The sequence below is a fragment of the Monodelphis domestica genome, chromosome 6, assembly GCF_027887165.1.
Source record: "Monodelphis domestica isolate mMonDom1 chromosome 6, mMonDom1.pri, whole genome shotgun sequence".
In the NCBI taxonomy this organism is placed as follows: Eukaryota; Metazoa; Chordata; class Mammalia; order Didelphimorphia; family Didelphidae; genus Monodelphis; species Monodelphis domestica.
Window position 1 is genome coordinate 54,854,974 of NC_077232.1, and position 19,230 is coordinate 54,874,203.

The 19,230-nt window shown below is 37.1% G+C and overlaps 1 protein-coding gene across 3 annotated transcripts in view; it reads right to left on the bottom strand.

Annotated features, from left to right (window-relative positions):
* NELL1 (neural EGFL like 1) overlaps positions 1-19,230 on the bottom strand; it is a 947,998-nt gene that overhangs the window by 35,520 nt on the left and 893,248 nt on the right. The window lies entirely within an intron of this gene.

Consider the following 19,230-nt stretch of genomic DNA (forward strand, 5'->3'; position numbering starts at 1 on the left):
ATGCAAAGCTTCAAATACCACTTATGGTGGCACATGGGGCTAGTACCAAGATTCCTCATGATAGTCCACTGAACCCTGTATAGATAATAATAGTCCAAACCCACCTTAGGTAATATCTATGCAGGGTTATGATATTATAGCAATTCAGTTTTCTTGGACATAGATCCTTGGATCATAAATGACTGAGAAAGCTTTAATTAATCACTGAATATATGGGAAATGCTGCACACACAAATCTAGATCAATAATCATCTCAATACTAGATCTGAAACTAGAATGTTCCTCAAAGACCAACTTGTCCAACAGCTTTTCACAGATAAGGAAACAGAGGTTCATTAATTAATTAAAATTAAATGATTTATCCAAAGACACAGGATTAGTAAAAGCTAAAAGACAAATTTGAACCTAGCCATTCTAACTCTATTTCCAGCTTACCATTTTGTCTTCATATATGGAATTCCTGCTATAGGTAAAACTAGTCCACAGAGCAAAGTATAGTATATAAAGATATATCATAGTACAATTTAAATTGTCGGTCCAACATCACATTTAGGAGAAAGGTTGAGATAATGGGTATTCATTGTGTGAAGTGAGCAGGGAGAATGTAATCTACTGGCTTAGCATTGTGAATAGCACCTATACTGTGTAAAACCATGAAATAATCATTAAGGGATAGTCTTGAACTTGGAGTCAAAAAGAGTTGGAGTTAGTCAGATACCAGACAAGACTGAAAACTAAGTGCACACATCAAATACAGGGTGCCTCCTGGCTATTTCATTCCGGGGGTTCAAATGGGTCTAGGAGCAAGCTTTCTCTCTTAGTCCAACCTCATCCCAGATACTTCCCTGGTATATGAGAGAGAAGAACAAAGACAAAAACAAAAACTGGTACTTTGTTCAATTATGCAAGACCTTTGTGGGTCAGAGCACCAGTCAACTGGCAGTTTATTGTGAATCCCTCTGCATCCATCACCTTCATTCTTTCCTCTTTTGTACCTGTATCAAGGATGGACGGTCCTTTTCCTTGAACTCTCTTCCCCTAGTAGCCCAAACATCATCATTTTCTTCCTTTCTCTCTCTTCTGTTGTACATATCTTTTGGTCTCTCCCTCTTTCTATATTTCTCTTTATCTTCTTTTTCTTTGTTTCTTTTATCTCATCTGCTTTTTCTCTTTTTATCATCTATTTCCTTTTCTGATGCATTCACCCATGCCCAGGTCTCCCCATATTAAAAAAAAGCAAAATCAAAACCAAAAATAGGCCTTCATTGATCTTCATATTCCTCAAACCATATTCCTTTATTTCTTCCCTCTTTGGGAGCCAAATTTCTAGAAAAATCACTTAGTATACTATAAAACTTTTTTACTTAAAAAAGAAATCCCTTCTCTGTATAGATTATGAATATTTGTATGTGTATGCTTACAAATGAAGATAATATACACATTATCTTATCTTAGTTCTTAGAATCTTGTATAAATGGAGATTTTGAACTTTTAGACTTCATCCCCAAGAAGTCCCTTAGTATTTCCCAAAACACCTTTTAATCTCTCCACCATGTAGTATGGTCATATTTGTATAAGTTCTGAGGTGCCGCCTCCCAGTTGCTCTCTTTGACCTATAACCAGGCTGAGTTCAGGCAGCTCTTTTGCCTTAGTTATTATTAATAAAACTTTTAAAATAGGCAGCACTTTTGTCTTAGTTATTATTAATAAAACTTTTAAAATATAAAACTTTAGTTATTGTATATTAATTTTAATCTTTGCAATCTATAGTGGGAAGGAACATTAAAAATTATCTAGTCAAATTCCAGAAAATATAGGTGAGGAAGGTGAGACCCAGAGAAATAAAGTAATTTATCCAGTCATAAATGAAACAGGGAGGTACAGTGAAATTCAAATTTGAATCACATGACTCCGAAGCTAATGGTCACTCAACTACAACAAATTCGCTGTCCCCTGGAGGTATTCACATAACTTCAGAAAGCATAAAGTACTATATAAATAGGAAAATATCTTGTTGAATCAGTGTTCCAAATCTACCACCACAGTCATTATAATTATAGTCATCATAGACCTTGGGTGTGAAAAACTATTTTTATGCATATTATCTCACTATCAGAAAAGGAAGTAGGTAAATAATATGGTTAATAGTATGTCTCCTGAGGATTCGAGGAAAAAAGCCTGAGTATTAGACTGGTAAAAACTAAATATTAAAATAAATAAAACTGATCTATAACAGAAGTTCTTAACCTATGGCCCATTAATTGTTATATTTCAGGGACAGATGTGTATCTTCTTACCTCAAGTATTTCAACATACTTTGACTATTTATGATTGGAAATGGGCCTGTTATGTATTATAAAAGAGTAATATTCCAAATCATTCAAGAGAAGTGAGGTTAGCCAGGGTAGACTCCAGTTACTGAAAGAAGAGAATAAACCTCTAGCGACTAAGGATAGAAGATCTAACACAGCATTAGTAGTAGGTATTATAAATGCTTGCTGAATTTTGTGGGATGGCACCTACATGGGAAAATAACTCCCCACTATCATGAAAAATGAGCCTGGGATTACAGAAGAATAACATTATGTGTCACCCTGATCCCTTTCAGTTAGATACGGACAAATCAATCATGGACTGTGGATATACTCACTTATGCTTCGTAGAATTTATAAACAAACAAAAAAAAGAAATGTCCCCACCTCAATCTCACTTTAAATAAAACAAAACAAAACTAACTTTACCTCCAGAGAATGCCCTTACAACAGGATAAGATCATTGAGGTTATCATTATAAGAGAAATGGAACCAGTTAAGAGACACAGTGAAGGAAACATCAAAGGCAGTCCTAGGCCTGAAACAAAGCAACCACTAGGACTGGTTTGACGAGAACAACACTGCTATTGAAGACCTATTGAGCAAAAAGAACAAAGCCTTTATGGAGTGGCAAAATAACCCAAACTCTGCTCCTAAAAAGGACAGATTCAAGTCTCTCCAAACCACGGTGCAGCGTGAGATCAGGAAGATGCAAGACCGATGGTGGGAAAAAAAGGCAGAGGAAATCCAGCGTTTTGCTGATACGAAAAACTACAAACAATTTTTCAGTGCCATCAAGACTGTCTATGGGCCATTAAAACCCACCACCACTCCCTTGCTATCCTCTGACAGTGACACTCTCATAAAAGATAAAAAAAGGCATCAGCAACAGGTGGAAAGAACACTTCAGTCAGCTTCTCAACGGACCCTCTTCAGTCAACCAAAGTGCCCTTGACCAGATCCCCCAAAACTGCACCATTGAACAACTTGACGTCCCTCCTTCAATAGAGGAAGTTCAAAAAGCCATTAAACAAATGAGTGCAGGGAAAGCACCCGGTAAAGATGGGATCCCACCCAAGGCCTTAAATGGAAAGGCGCTCCAGGCATTCCACATAGTGCTGACCAGCATATGGGAAGAGGAAGACGTGCTCCCAGAACTCAGAGATGCCTCCATTGTAGCCCTATACAAGAACAAAGGTTCACGAGCAGCCTGTGACAACTACAGAGGCTTCTCACTACTTTCCACTGCTGGAAAGATCCTCGCCCGTGTTATACTCAACAGACTCCTGTCATCTGTTTCAGAGCAGAACCTGCCTGAATCACAATGTGGCTTCTGACCAGATCGCAGCACCATTGACATGGTCTTCACGGTGAGGCAAACGCAGGAAAAATGCCTTGAGCAGAACCTGAGTCTCTACATTGTCTTCATAGACCTGACAAAGGCGTTCAACACAGTGAACAGGGACTCATTGTGGGTGATCCTCAGCAAGCTCGGTTGCCCAGCAAAATTCGTCAAACTGATCCAGCTCTTTCATGTTGACATGACAGGGGAAGTCCTATCTGGTGGAGAGAATTCTGATCGCTTCAACATCTCCAATGGCATGAAACAAGGCTGGGTCCTCGCTCTGGTACTATTCAACCTATCCTTCACCCAAGTATTACAACATTCTGTGATGGATCTAGACCTGGGCGTCTACATCAAATACCTGCTGGATGGCTCACTATTTGACCTTCGCCTCCTGACCACAAAAACAAAGACAACAGAGAGACTCATCCTGGAAGCTCTCGTTGCAGATGACTGTGCTCTCATGGCCCACCAAGAAAATCACCTTCAAACCATTGTGGACAGGTTCTCCACCGCAACAAAACTGTTTGGCCTGACTATCAGCCTCAGCAAAACAGAGGTGCTGTTCCAGCCTGCACCAGGGAGGCCAACGAACCAGCCGTGCATTACAATCGACGGCACACAGCTTTCTAACATCAACACTTTCAAGTACCTGGGCAGCACCATCACCAGAGATGGGTCCCTAGACCATGAGATGAATGCCAGGATCCAAAAGGCCAGCCAGACACACGGGCGGCTGAGCTCCAAAGTCCTCCAACACAGAGGTGTAAGCACTGCGACGAAGCTCAAAGTGTATAACGCAGTGGTCCTCAGCTCGCTCCTGTAAGGTTGTGAGACATGGACACTGTACTGGAAGCACATGAAACAGCTGGAGCAATTCCACCAATGCTCCCTCCAGTCAATCATGAGGATCCAATGGCAGGACCAAATCACCAACCAGGAAGTTCTCGACAGAGCCAACTCCACCAGCATCGAAGTCCTGGTCCTCCAAACCCAGCTATGATGGTCTGGACACGTCATCCGCATGGACCCACAGCGAATACCAAGACAGGTATTCTATGGTGAACTGTCAGCTGGACTCAGGAAACAAGGCCGACCAAAGAAAAGATTCAAGGATCAGCTAAAGTCAAACTTGAAGTGGGTTGGCATCACACCAAAGCAACTAGAACGCGCTGCCTCTGACAGAAGCAGCTGGCGAACCCACATTAACCATGCTGCCACCACCTTTGAAGATGAACTATGTCGACGTCTTGCTGCTGTGCGTGAACGCTGACACCAGGCCACAACCGCACCTCCCGTGACACCTGGAGTTCCATGCCCCATGTGCCCCAAACTGTGTGCCTCAGCCTTTGGACTTCAAAGCCACATGAGGGTGAACCGTAGATGAAACTGCACAAAGACAATAGTCATTCTTGGTCACCAAGAGACTACCACTATACTATACCTTTCTAGGAATTACAAATAACTCACTCTTGCTCCCACAACTTCTGTTATTGACCTGGGTGTCTATGCCAGTGACATTAGTTCTGTTAGACTCAGTCTCCTCGACTGTACCACAAAGGAATTCAAGTAGATTAGAAATTTTTCACATTAAAAAAATAATGGACTTTTTTGGACATCTGGTACAGCCTAAGGATACCTTCTCAGAATAATGTTTGTTGCTTCTATTCATAATTAAAGGTAATGGTAAGTTAAAGTTTTGTGGAAATAAAGTGGTTGCTTTTCTCTCCTCCAATCTAAGTTGATGGACATTGTAAACCTTAAAATTTCTTAGACTTATAAATGTTGGAAATTTCACCATTGGGAAATTTCATACTTGAAAAATTTCCTACTCATAGTCTATTGGAATGTCTAATGGATAATGGAATAGTCTAATGGAATAGTCTAATGGATAGTCCCTTGGCATGGGAGGGTCTTTCTCCCCCCTACTTAAGATTACTTTAGGACAGAAACCTTTTGCTAAACAATGGAAAGGGCTTTGACCTATGTTTAAGCATAGAACAGGAAGTTCTTTGAGTCATGATTGATTTTAGAATTGATACAATCTCCACCCTACTCAGTCCTAACAGGATTTAGGAAGGGCTGCATCATGGATCAAAATTTAATTATTTGAGAAAATGACCTTCAACAGACATGTGCAAAGCCGCAGACTTCTGGGTGGTCCTGGGTTAAGCTAGAGCCACCATTGGCACAGGGAAGACATGGACAGTGATTGGTAGATGTGAGAACTGAGGGGAGGTAACTTGGATGGTTTCCTTAAAGATAGTGGGATCTGAGGACTAGGTTGGTTGGAGAGGTTTTGCTCTGAGAGGCTGTGCTCTGAGAAGCTTGCTCTGAAGGAAGCTGGAGGTGGAAGCCCATGAGACTGTTTCTCCATTTTGGTCACGTGAGTGATAGGGACTGATCTCTTTTCTTTGCCTCAGCTATCTAAGGGCTTGGGCCTTTTGGCCCAGCCTAAACAGAGCGGGTATATAAGCCCTATTCCCTTCTCTCTCTCTCTCTAGTACCTTTCTTCCTCCTGTTTGTAATTAAACTCCATAAAAGGTTGACTGCTGACTTGAGTTTTCATTAAGGAATTACATAGCTGAATTCCTTGGTGACCTTAAATTAATATATATCAGTCTTTTAAGTGATTTCCATGTCACAACTTACTGAAATCTCTCATTGAGTTCCTGGTTCACAATACCTGGACTAGATGTCTCTAAAGTCCATTCCAATTTGAAGTTTGCATCTTTCTCTTTCACCTAACTGGATTTTTGACTGTGCAGGTCTACTATTTGAATAATCATGGTGAAAGGTGAAGAACTGCACAGAACAGGGAGGCTGGGAATGGGCAAAGGTATGGTCAGGGCCCCAGAAGAATATATTGATTTCCTGGAATGAAGTAGTTGTCAGAGCCATTCAATATTTATTTGAACATGTTGTCTTTTATAATAATCATTTGCAATCTAGTGCTATTGGGATCTAGTCTTACTTCTGATGTCAGCTTGGGATTGCACCTTCCAATGTTTCTGTTTAATGTTGTAGAAGAGAATCTTCTCTAACAAATATGTTTTGGGCTTCCAGCCAATCCAGTGTCCCTATTTTGACAAATCATTTGCCCCATAAAGTTGTTGGATGAAAAGTAATTTCCTATCTCCTTACTAAAAAAAAAGGAGGGGGGGTTCAGGAATAAATTATTTACAATGAGATTTCTCTTTACACAAGGAATATCTAAACAATCTCCCTAGGAAGTAGAGTACAATGGGACATTTGTCAGAGCTGTGTTCTCCAAATCACATCCATTCCAGTAGCCACAGAATTTAGGTTTTCTCCAATGCTTCTTTGCCAAAACCTTCAAAAATATTTTTTCATATGTTCTTTAATTTTATTCCCCGGTATCCATATGGGAGAGAGATCGCCTCTTTTATATAAAGGTTACCCTATGCCTAGGAAAGATTTTGGTAAACAACACAGTCATGCTAACAGGCTACATTTTTACAATTGACATGACCGTGCCTTATTTAATTGTTAACTGATTAATTATGTTACATTGGGAGTTGAAAAAAAAAAGTTTTACAAGTAGTAGTTGTGGTGCAACAGCTTCCTGGGAAATGTTGGGTAACTCTAGAACTTCACTAGTTCCTACTCTTAAGGGGAAGAATGTATTAAAAAAACCCATTTATCCAGAATTTCTGCTTCTCATTATTATAGTAATAACGGTCTGGTATTGTGGAAAATCTGGAATGGGAGCCAGAGCACATGAGCTGAGCTCTCGGCCCTCCCATCCCTACCCATGTAACACCCTTCCCTCTGAAACTTAATTTCCCTATCTGAAAAAAAAATGATCTTAGACCAGAGGACTTCTGGATTATCTTCCATCTTTCACATCCTATGATTCTACTCTTACTGCAAAGTTGGGCACAGGACTGCATTTGAAGACTGAAGACTGGGACTAAATTCCCAGATTCACCATTTCTCCTGACTTCAGTCTCCTAATATGTAAATAATATCCATTTGGATTAGACAGCCACTATCTTCTGATAAATTTCTAATTTTGCAATTGAGTCCTTGAATCTGCTAGTTCAGTTACCTTCAGTTAACAGCAGATATTTGCTCTTATCTATGGTTCCATCCATTCATGGTAGGTCTTGGAACTTATCCCCCATAGACACAGAGACCCCAATGTACAATTCCATGCCATAGTTAGAGATAGAAGAAATCCTAGAGGTTGTCTAGTTCAACACGCTCATTGTGATCACTGAAAGTAAGACATCAAGTGATTTTCCCAAAGGCACAGAAATAGAATGTAACATAGCTAAAATTTGAGCCTAGGTTTTCTGACTCCAAATTTATTGTTTTTTTCTTCTGCAAAAGATAAGATACATTGAATTTATTAAACTATGAGGGTGGAAAGTATCTCAGGAGTCAGGCAATAGAGTTCAGTAGAAAAAGTATCAACTTCTATCTTCTATGACTACTTTTTATTAGTGTGATCTTAACTCTACACCTTTGTTTCATCATCTTTAAAATGATAGTGTTGGGCTTGTAATATATAACCTCAAGGTTCCTTCTAGCACTAAATCAATAAATAAGCTAACAATTATTTAGATCCTTCCTATTAAGCAAAGTTCGAAGTCACTCTATCATCACAGGTATTTCTTAGATGACAATAACTGACTTGGATCTTCCACCCAGCTCACTTATAAAACTCCCAGATGGCCAAGTCAAGTGGTGGCTCTGTCCAACTCTTCCTCAGCAAAACATATTTCCATTATATAATTCCAACCATATGGAAGGCATACACAGGGTGCCATGTAATTGAAGGAAGGTATTTGGCAACAGGACAGTGTACTGGAGCTACCATCTTTTAAAACTCATCTTAAAAACCATCCTTGATTTCTCCTCATGGTCTTTCCCCTACTAGCATTTCCAGAGCTTTTGTCTTGCATTTCCCTTATGCATTTACTTTATGGATCTGTAATTTTGTAGTATGTGTTCATAACTCTTTTACAACTATGAAGAAGGGCTTTGAAAGTAAGTATGGGCTTCTGAGCTCACAAACGAGACTAAAATGTTATGATCTCTTCTTATCCAACTTGGTTTATCATTTTCTGAATTTATCTGTATTGGTTCTTAGATAACACATTAGGAGTTCCTCGCAGGAATTTACTACTTGAGGATTTCTTAGTTGTCAAGACCTATCATGAGGTAATTTTTTAGATTATCATTACTTTTATGACATAAAAAAGCCTTAGAAGAAGATCCCAACCTGAATTCTTCAATCCTAAATTGAATTCCTCCATACATTATTTTTTTTCAGGTGGAATGTTACATGTTCTTTTTTCAATTTTTTTCTTTTTCTTTTTTTTTCTTTTTTCTTTTTTTACTTCCAAATTTTATAAAACAAAACAAAACAGGCATTACCAGATACAATGAAAAAAGATGATAGTACACAAGTGAAATCATAAATCTCCTATAGATTTAGCTTACTTTTCTTCACTTGTACATACTAAATACCATTAGCAAATGTCCCACCTTCTTCCCAAACTGCCGTCATCATGAGAGATATATCAAGGAAGCCAACATGTACATATAAATTAAGTCTTTGATATTTCATCTTTATACTCACTTTCTGGAGGTAATATTCACAGCTTATTCTTGCAGCATTAGTTCTGTGGCTGTGAGTAAAATTCTCCTGTTTCTACTTATTTCACTGTTTATTCTCTCATATAGTTCTTTCCAAATTTTAAAAAAATCAGTATGTTCATTTTTAATGTCATAGTTGTATTCCATCACAATCATATATCATAATCTCTTCACTTATTCCCTAATTGATGGGCATCTCCTCATATTTCCAATACTTTGCTACCACAAAGAGAGATGCTATAGATATTTTGGAACATATGGATTCTCTCTCTCTAATCTCCTTAGGAAACAGACCAAATAATAGTATTGCCTGCATTATTTCAGATTGGTTATTCCATCTTTATGTCATTATTTCCAAGGTTAGTCAATTTCCATGAGTGGGTAAGGAGAGAAACATTTATAGGATGCCTGTTATGTGCTAGGTATTCTACTAAATATTTTCATAAATAGTTTCTCATTTGAAGATAGAATTGTGCTTTATGTCTCACCTTTGTTTCTTTACCCATCTATGCATGCAATAGGCACTTAATAATCACTCTTTTAACTTGATAGAGAGTTCTCTGTTAGTTTCAGGAAGAAATCTGTGGAGTCTACTAGCCAGGCAATTTCTGTGTTCAAAGAAATGCTCTTACAACTATTTCTTCTGCAATGTTTATCTCATTTCTGGGGAAAGAATAATGGGTTACTCCACCAGAACCTAATCATCCTGGTTCACAGGCCTTTATTGTCCACATATAATACACCTAATCAAGAAACACTAAATTTGAGAGGAAAATTAAACTTTCCTCAAATGAATGCATTTTCATAATGCAAACTTTTTAAGGGTGGCATTTTAAAATGGGAATTTTATGCTGACAGTGTTTTCAAGAGTTCTAAGTATTATAGCTTACATTCTAACCTAGATATTCATAGTTGATTATTTATTACTACTAAAACAATTCCATATCAATTTTAAAGAGGCTTTAGAAGCCAATCTATGAGCTCTGATGTGGATATGATCTTTGCATTCTATGTATTCTTTAAAAAAGTTTCTATAATAAATTGACTCTTCATTGCTAAGCCTCAAGAGGTAGGAAGTGGGCCTCAGTGTGTTCTCAAATACAGAAATCCCTTTGAGACTAAGAAAATAATCTGACAAAGAAAGCTTTCTTTTGAGATGGATGGATAATAGCATCACCAGGGAGTAACCTATAGGGAGGGTAAAGTTAAATTGAGCGATTGTAAACACAAAATTTATAGCCTGGAATTCAAGGTAACAACTCACATATCCAGAAGATAGTAATAATAATAATAATAAACAGTAATAGTGATAAAAACAACTGACATTTATTTTTAAAAAAAAAAAGCTTTAAGAAATAGATGAGAGAACAGTGGATTTGCATTAGGCAAATCTCCATTCAGATCCTGACTGATCATTTGGAGCCTGTGAAGCTGGAGAACTTGCCACACCCTTTTGGACAAGTATTGTTTTATATGGTAAGTCACAGAGGGTTTTCCTTCCACAATGATAAACTTCTCACACTGGCAACCTCCCTTCCCCCTTTGCTGAAGTCGATGATCCTTAGGATTTTCACATATGTGATTTATACTTTAAAATTCTCAATGCGTTTTAAATGCATTATCTCATCTGAGTCTCATAACAACTGTGTTCTAAGGATTATTATTTTCTTTTTATAGGTGAGAGAACCGAGACTCAGACTTACTTATAACCACATATCATTGTCTGACTTCTAACTTAGTATATTATTCACTGGACTGTGTTTATTAACCTGGTTATCTCAATTATTGGGATATATAATCAGAAAATGTACAAAAAAGTCCAAAAAGATCATCTCAGAGAACAAAAGAAAATGTTATTGAGTCTGTGCTAGAAATAGCTCTTAGAAGAGACATAATTCTCTATTTGACAAAGCACAAAGAAGCTTATTATCTAACATTATCCTACCTCATATTAAAAGCACAAACCAGAAGCAAACTAGAGAAACTGACAGGGGTAAAGAGAGATGGTTGAAAGGTTGACAGTGAGAAAAGAGAGAGGGGGAGAAAAAATAAAAGCTTTGCTAGCCTCATGAAAATATCAATGTCTTGTAATCCCATGTCCATAATGATGAACTTCAGTCATCAACAAAAGGCTTATTTATGCCCAGTCTTTTGTTTTAAATGTCAAGAAGTTATCACAATAGTCCAGGCAGACTCATTCATCCCCAAGCCTCCCAGACCCTCATAATAAAGTTATTGCTTGCCTATGGTGCAAATGTGAATGGCCTCGGAAATTTGTGCATGTGGGTAATGGAGAGAAAGCAGTTGGGGAAAATTATTGCCCTGCTGCTCAGTAACAACTGAAGCTTGCTTTGGGGTTCACGCCTAGAGTTGCTGGTACTAAATAGCAATGCATGTTTTTTTCTTGACCTTCTGTCCCATCGGTTATCCAACAATATTTGCCTTTACTTCTTCTTGCATCACAGATTTTCGTCAACAGTGATTTTATTCAAAGCCATGTAGGTCTCAAGACTCTGTCATGAACTTGAGAATAAGGCAATCATAAATTCACAAATTATAGTTCTGGATAGAACTTTAGAGGTCACCAAGTCTGATGCCATATTTTACAGATGTGGAAATGAACATCCCCAAAAATAGACCTGCTTGAAGTCACATTTCTAATAAGTAACTGAGTCAGGGTTTGAATACAGGACTTTTTCTCACTCAAAGACCCTATGATATCTAAAGGAAGAAAGATCCAAGTTCCCATATGGTGGCTGTTTCTATGAATATGGCATTTGTGATACCCACCAATGACTTAAAACAGCACAAAAATATAGATAATGATGATTTACTATGTCTTATAGAGATAAAAGTAGGAATATATTGATAAGATAAAGAATTTTAGAAAGTTGTCTCAGAGGCTCAAAAGTGTGTATCATTATTACAGTCTTGACATCTTATAAATATTAACATAGAAAAAGCTGCACACAACCCCTTTAAACAAAGCTGAGCCAATTTGGTTATGAACAAACCCCAGGAAAGCATCCCCAGTACTGGATAAGCCTGTTTTTCTCTAGAGCCACTACAAATCGAACTGAAAATCAATCTTTAACTCCAAAGTTATGTCTACACACAAAATGAAGTGGATAACTAGGGCAATTATCTCTGAATGCTCTGATAAAGTAAAAACAACCTAAAACACTCAAGCTCAAAACGACTAGTTTTAAATCAATCCATTATTTTCACCTCCCATTTAAAATTGGCAATAGGATCTCACAAGATTCAGTTCCACTCAATTTAACAATCATTGATTAGGATCTACTTTGTCAAGGCAAGAAAAAATTGAAATGCCTTTTTCTGAAGAGACAATGCAGTCAATTTAATCCATTTCTATTCTAATCCAATCAACTCCAATCCAATAAGCAATCATTAAACTACAATTATGTATGAAGCATTGTGCTGGGAAATGGGGAAGGAGGGAAAGGAAGGGAAGATGAAAAATCATGCCCTTTCAGAGATAATTTATATTGAAGATTCTTTGATTTTTTTTTTCAGTGTGGATACTCCTTCCACCAAACTCAAATCCAAAGCCCTTTATACTTCAAGAGTTGCTGTGGCTGAAGTCAAAATTGTGGTGAGTTTCTTTCATCTGACTTGGGCTTGTTTTTAAAAGCAAGGCATATGATCCATCCCTGAGCATATCTCCAACACAGTTCCATTTTTTCAGGGTCTGCAAACACTCATTTATTTCCTCTAGATCTGTCATGGAATACAAAGTCTCTGAAGAGAACATGTTGTGGCTTAATGTCATTCTCCATAGAAATGTTCAAAATTAAAGAGGAGGCTTTTTTATCCTTGCAAAATTGGTATCTTTCCTTTTTCACTTTTGATTCATAGTATTGATAATATTGATTCTAAGGCAGAAGGTCTGTAAGGGCTAGGCAATTGAGATGAAGTTACTTGCCCAGATCCATATAGCTACAAAGTATGTAAGGCCATATTTGAACCTAGGACCTCTCATCTCCAGCTGTGGCTCTCTACAGAGCCACCTGGCTGCCCCTAAATTTAGCATCATTGAAAAATGGCCTTTGGGGGACAATATCATCCCCTATCATTTTTGGAGGAATATAATATTGAATAGCAAAAATTAGACTAGATTTTCCAGGAAGACATAAACTAGTGCCTGGGAAATCATAGTGACCAAATGACCCTCAGCAAGTCAATAAAACACAAAAGAAGCTCAAGTTCACACACCTCTGTAAAATGGAGATAACAATACTAGCATGATCTCACTCAAAGCACCATTGTATAGAAAGCACTTTGTAAACCTTTAAGTACTCTATATTTATTGGTGAAGAAAGTGAATAAGACAAGAAAAAGGAAGGGGAAAGTAAAAGGATGTATGCCAAGTTTAATGACACTGTAGGATATAATTGCACATTGTTTTATTAATGTTTCATCACTTCACAGTTCCAACAATAGTGCATTGGTGTACCTGTACTTACATATCCCTTCCAACAATTACTGTTCTACCCTTCTATCATATATGCCAATGTTATTGATATGAGATGGGAACTAAGAATTGTTTTAATTTTAGTTTTTTATCAATAATGATTTAAGGATTTTTTTAAATTGTTGGTCATTATTTTCACCTCTTTAAATATGAAAGAATCACTCTTTTTCTTATGTATATATACCACCTTTTTGTTTTGTTTTAAGCCTTTACCTTCCATCTAAGGATCAATACTGTGTATTGGTTCCAAGACAGAAGAGCAGCAAGGGTTAGGCAACAGGGGTTAAGAAACTTGCTAGGAAGTGTCTAAGGTCATATTTGAACCCAGGATGGCCCATCTTGAGGTCTGCCTCTCAATCCAATAAGCTACCTACCTACTTTCCTATTTATATTGCATCTTTAAAAGTCCTAGCTAGCAGGTATTTGTCAGAGAAATTTGTAAAGCATATTTTTTCCATTTAATTCCAACTGAATTCATTTAAACAAATAGGGTGGGTTCAGAGAAATGTGGGAATTTGGGTTTTCCCCACAGGCTCTAGAATATATTCAATCTTTCCATTCCTTCTGGTCTTTCCCTCTTATACCCTCCTGATATCATACCGAACTGATCAGTTTTCCTTAAGAATGTCCAAATTGATATTGCCTTGGATGCTTACATTGGGGTGAGTGGCTTGCTCAGAGTCCCACAGCTAGTAATTGCCCAAGACTGGATTTGAAGTGACTCCATGTCCAAGATTTGGTCTCTTTTACCCCAAATGCAAAAAGAAAGGATAATAGAGTAGATTTTGAGAAGGAAAGAGAAGAGGATGTTATTATTTAATCAATAAAGTTACCTTCCAATATGGAAACTCCCTCCATCGATGTAGATTCCCTGATTTTTATAGTTTTAGAGATTTGCCTGGGGCAAAAAGAAATGAATTGACATGTTTATGATCACAGTTCCTACCTAGCAGAGGCATGTCTTCCTGATTGCAAGGCAGCCCTCTATCTACTACATCAAGCTCATAATATTCCAAATATTGACAGTTCTTCAAGGTCTAGCTCAAATTATTCATCATTTATGAAATCTTCATTCATGAAATACTCCATTTCTCATGTGTTTCTCTCCTCTGATCTAAAATATTTATGGTCTGTCTCACATAATTAAGCACTTAATTATATTCTGTCTTTCATTGTTTGCTGTTGCTTCGTGTGTATTAATCACATATCCCCAACTAGGGTTCATGCTTCTCCATTGCAGTGACCACAACTGCCATCTTTATCAACCCCACACACAGTGCAGCAGAATTTTAAGAACATAAGGACTTTTATTCTTTTTAAAAATAGCAAAATTGTTTAGCTGTTTGAGGCTTTTTAGAGTTTTCATCTCTACAGCAATCTTCATCATTAGGCAGGATTCCTATTATTATCTCTGGCTTCCAAATGAGGAAACATGGACAAAGGGAGAAGAAAGTCCAGGCTTTTGTAGAAAGAAAACTCTTATAGAGCTCACTCTCTATCTAAAAAATATTCCTGTGTGGCAGTGGACATAACATCTCTGGGGCACTGTTTCCTTATCTTAATTTTTTTCATAGAAAATTATTTTTATTTCAAACATTACTAGGGAGAGAAAACAGAACAAAATCTGCCCATTTTGACTTTTGAAGTCACTTTGAAACATCTGTTGAAATCAAGCAGTACAAAGAGAGTTTCCTTATCTTTAAATTTGTTTCTATCCCTAAATTTGTTTCTAGTCCTAAATTCCTTTCTGAATGGATACATAGAGGGTTAGTGAGGAGAGTCAGATTAAAGCTAAAATCTCTTGGACCTTAATCCACCCCTAAGCCTCTTTATTCCAATAAATGACTAAATTATTTGTCCCAGAACTATCCACCTGTGATTTCTGATCTTAACAGGTATGACTATTTTCCCCAAAAAGTTGACTGAAAGAAAAGAGATCAACGAGAAAATAGGAAATGCAGGGAGGTATATTTTTATAACACCTTTGTGTTTGCCTTTCCATGACTCTCAGAGAGACTTCCATTCCCTCCTCCCATGCTGCCAAAAAGGGGCAGCCACCAGCAGCAGCTAGTGCTGTCTCTGGGCCCTGGTCTGACTGCATTCAGGACTGATTGCATTAAAGGACAGGTGAAGACAGATCCTAAATAGCCAGAATGACCAGGGAACAAGATAGGACCAGAAGGGTGGAACAGGCATCCAGGAAGCATCTTGACTGTCAGTTACCATGAAATCTCAGTCAATCAGCCAGTTCATGTTTACTCAGCACCTACTATATGCCAGGCACCATACTAAGCCATGCAAATAAAAAAGAAATATAAGAGCCAGACCCTGCTCTCAGTCTAAATGGGGAGACAATATGCAACCAACAATATACAAAATAAATGTGAAATAATGAACAGAGAGAAGGCATTAATTGCAAAATAAGTCACAGTAGGTTCCAAAAGCCAAACTCCTTTCACTAATCATTATACCACCTGGGGGAAATGAGAAGGAGATGAGAAAGCAAAAAAAAAAATGTCTTAGCAGATTACTCCTCTATAGAGTTTGCTGTATTTTTTAAATAGACCATGTAGTCCCAGGAAAGTCTGTCATATGAGTCTTTTGAGTGAGAGTGGCCAATGAAGATTAGGCTATTTTTTCCTAGGAATTGAGTAAAGGGTGAGTAGCAAATTGAAATTTCTATAAACTTAATATTTCAGAGTAATATTCCATATCACTTTTTCATATTACTAGGTCAGTTCTGAATTGGAGACCAGTAGTACCATTGGGTGAGCTATAGAATCTCATGTCATTGGGAAGGAAAATAGTCTAAGAACCTTTAAGCTGAGTGCCCTAAGGTGAGCAGGGAGAATACTACTGCTTTTGAGAAAGCTAACACATATGCACTAATTATACTCTGATGAAGCAGTTTGGCTGGTGGCTCGAGAGTACCATTTGGGATCAAATTATCTATCAGCACCTATTAACAGCCCTCCCCCTCCAAATAGTTCCCACATTAAAAAAAATAATTATGTAGTCAAGCAATACATAGCATCATGATTCAGTGGAAAGAAAAATGTGTCTGAGTCAAAAGACCAGAATTCTAATCTTGTTGGTGATGTTTACTACCTCTATAAACTCAGGCAACTTAATCTAACATTGCTTAACTTTCATCATCTTTTTAAAATGCAGATTTTGGACACCCAATAGCCACTGCACAGGAATCTACAAATGCATCAATCTCATTGTTAAATATTTTACTTATATCACTTTTCTGGCAATGATTCAAAAACAGAGGTATGAAGAAGACACACTATTTCCAAATTTAACAGAAATTTGGTGTCTCAAATCATCATCAAGAGGCAGAATGAATAATATATCCTAGTGTCATAGGTCATGGCTATCATCATTTGTTAATATCAAACATTCATTTTCACTGATAGCATTTTCCTACCAGAAAGGGAAGTGCAAGGATATCAGTCTGATTTACAGTCTGGTTTAAAAACGGGAAAACCTATATATTTTGTTTTCAAGGAAGAAAGGAATTGAATCTTTATCTTTTAGTTGCTTCAGAGTAAAGCCTTTATTAATCATGACATAATTAACTAAAGCCATCATCTAATCAGATTGTGCTATTGTTTTAAAATGAAAAAAATCAGTGTCAAAATGTAATCAAATAGAAAATATGTTTTTGGAAAGCTTTATGGTTTACAAAAAGACTTTTACCCATGGTATAAACATTTTATCTTCACAACTCTGAGAAAGAGGTACACTATATTGTTTTGTTAACCATTTCTTAGTAATGGAGAAACTGAAACACAACTAAAAGAACTAAATTGAACTGGCTAAATTCATGCAGAAAATTGGTGCCAGTACTTAGAAATGAACCTATTTATTCTGCCTTTTAGTATAAATTTGGTAAAAATAAAAACATTCCAGGTTTTGTGTTGAATTCTCTCCTGGAATCCTAAAATCTTAAGCCTTCCCTGGTGATCCTATGTACAGCTAGAAATCTAGAGACCATAAGTCATTAAAAAAATTTATGTTCAGCATTATACCGGTGCAGAAGCAGAAGGTTGAAATAACACATTTAGACCTGATTCAATAATATTTTTGAATTAACTATTTTGATTAATCTGACTGTTCTATTAACTTGCCCATGATGACACAGCTAATGATTCAGTTGAGTCAGGATGGGAACACCCAGGACTCTCCTTAGTTAGTCAGAGACAATGTGGCATATTGCATGGCTTTTTGGACTTGGATTCAGGAAGACCTGGGTTCAATATGTTATTCTGACAGTAGCTAGCTTTGTGACATTAGACAAAACTAAGTCTATATTTGCTTTAAGCAACTTTCTAGGATTTACCTCCCAAGTTACAAAGGGGTTACAGCTCCATTATTAAATAGATCCTACTTCCTCTGCCCCATGCCCTACTCATTTCAAAAACTTAAGAAATGTTTATTACACATGTGAATGGTGTGATTAACAAATGAACCAAAATAATAATTAAAAACCTGATTTTCACACAACTGTGAAAGACAGCATGGCATGCCTAGCTGGAGGGAGCAGCCTTTGGTCTGTTTTTGTTCAATATTGAAAGGATTCATAAATCCATATTGTTTTTCTGCGTAGGGAGTAGGGCGAGAAACATGATGATTAAAGGAAGCAATTAACATTATTAATGCAGTTAAGACTATCTCAAACTCTTGATATTTGTCTGTATCATTATTGGATCACAAGTTGTACTCATGGGTCATGAAATAACTTTCAATCAAGGTTTTCATTAAACTAATTTTTTTGAAAAGTAGTTTGGGGTTCATATAAATTTTGACTTGGGTTACATGGTCAATAAAATGAAAAAAATGACAGTGCTGATGATATTGTATTGAACCTGCCTATATATCTCTTCAAATGAGAAAGTGTTCTTTTGTGGTTTTCTCTGAGACAACCTTTTGTTCTACCCACCTTCCTTATTTTCAGTCTAATAAAGAATATTCCACAGCCCCTAAATTCTATGACCATCTGATGATGATTATAACAGCTCACATAATGTTTTAAGGTCTGCAAAAACTTTCCCTTTAAAAACCCTATTATCTAGACCATATAGACATTATTCTCATGCTAGAGATAAGAGAGCATGGTGGAGTGCCTAGAGTTTAGAGCAAGGAGTCTGAAAAAAAAAAAACTAGATTAAATTCCTGGCTCTAAGACTTAATATAGGGTAAATCTGGGCAAGTCACTTTAGCTTCTGTGTTATGTCTTTAGTCAATTCCTTAGAATCCTAGGACCAGGAATTTAGAACCAAAAGAGAATTTAGAACTCCAACTTTTTCAAATTACAAATGAAAAGAATGACCCCCAAGAGGTTAAGTTGGTTTCCAAAAGCCACACATGATAATTTGCATTTATATTCACATGTAGTTCCTCTGAACCTCCCAGATCCAACATTCTTTCCATTGCACCATGGC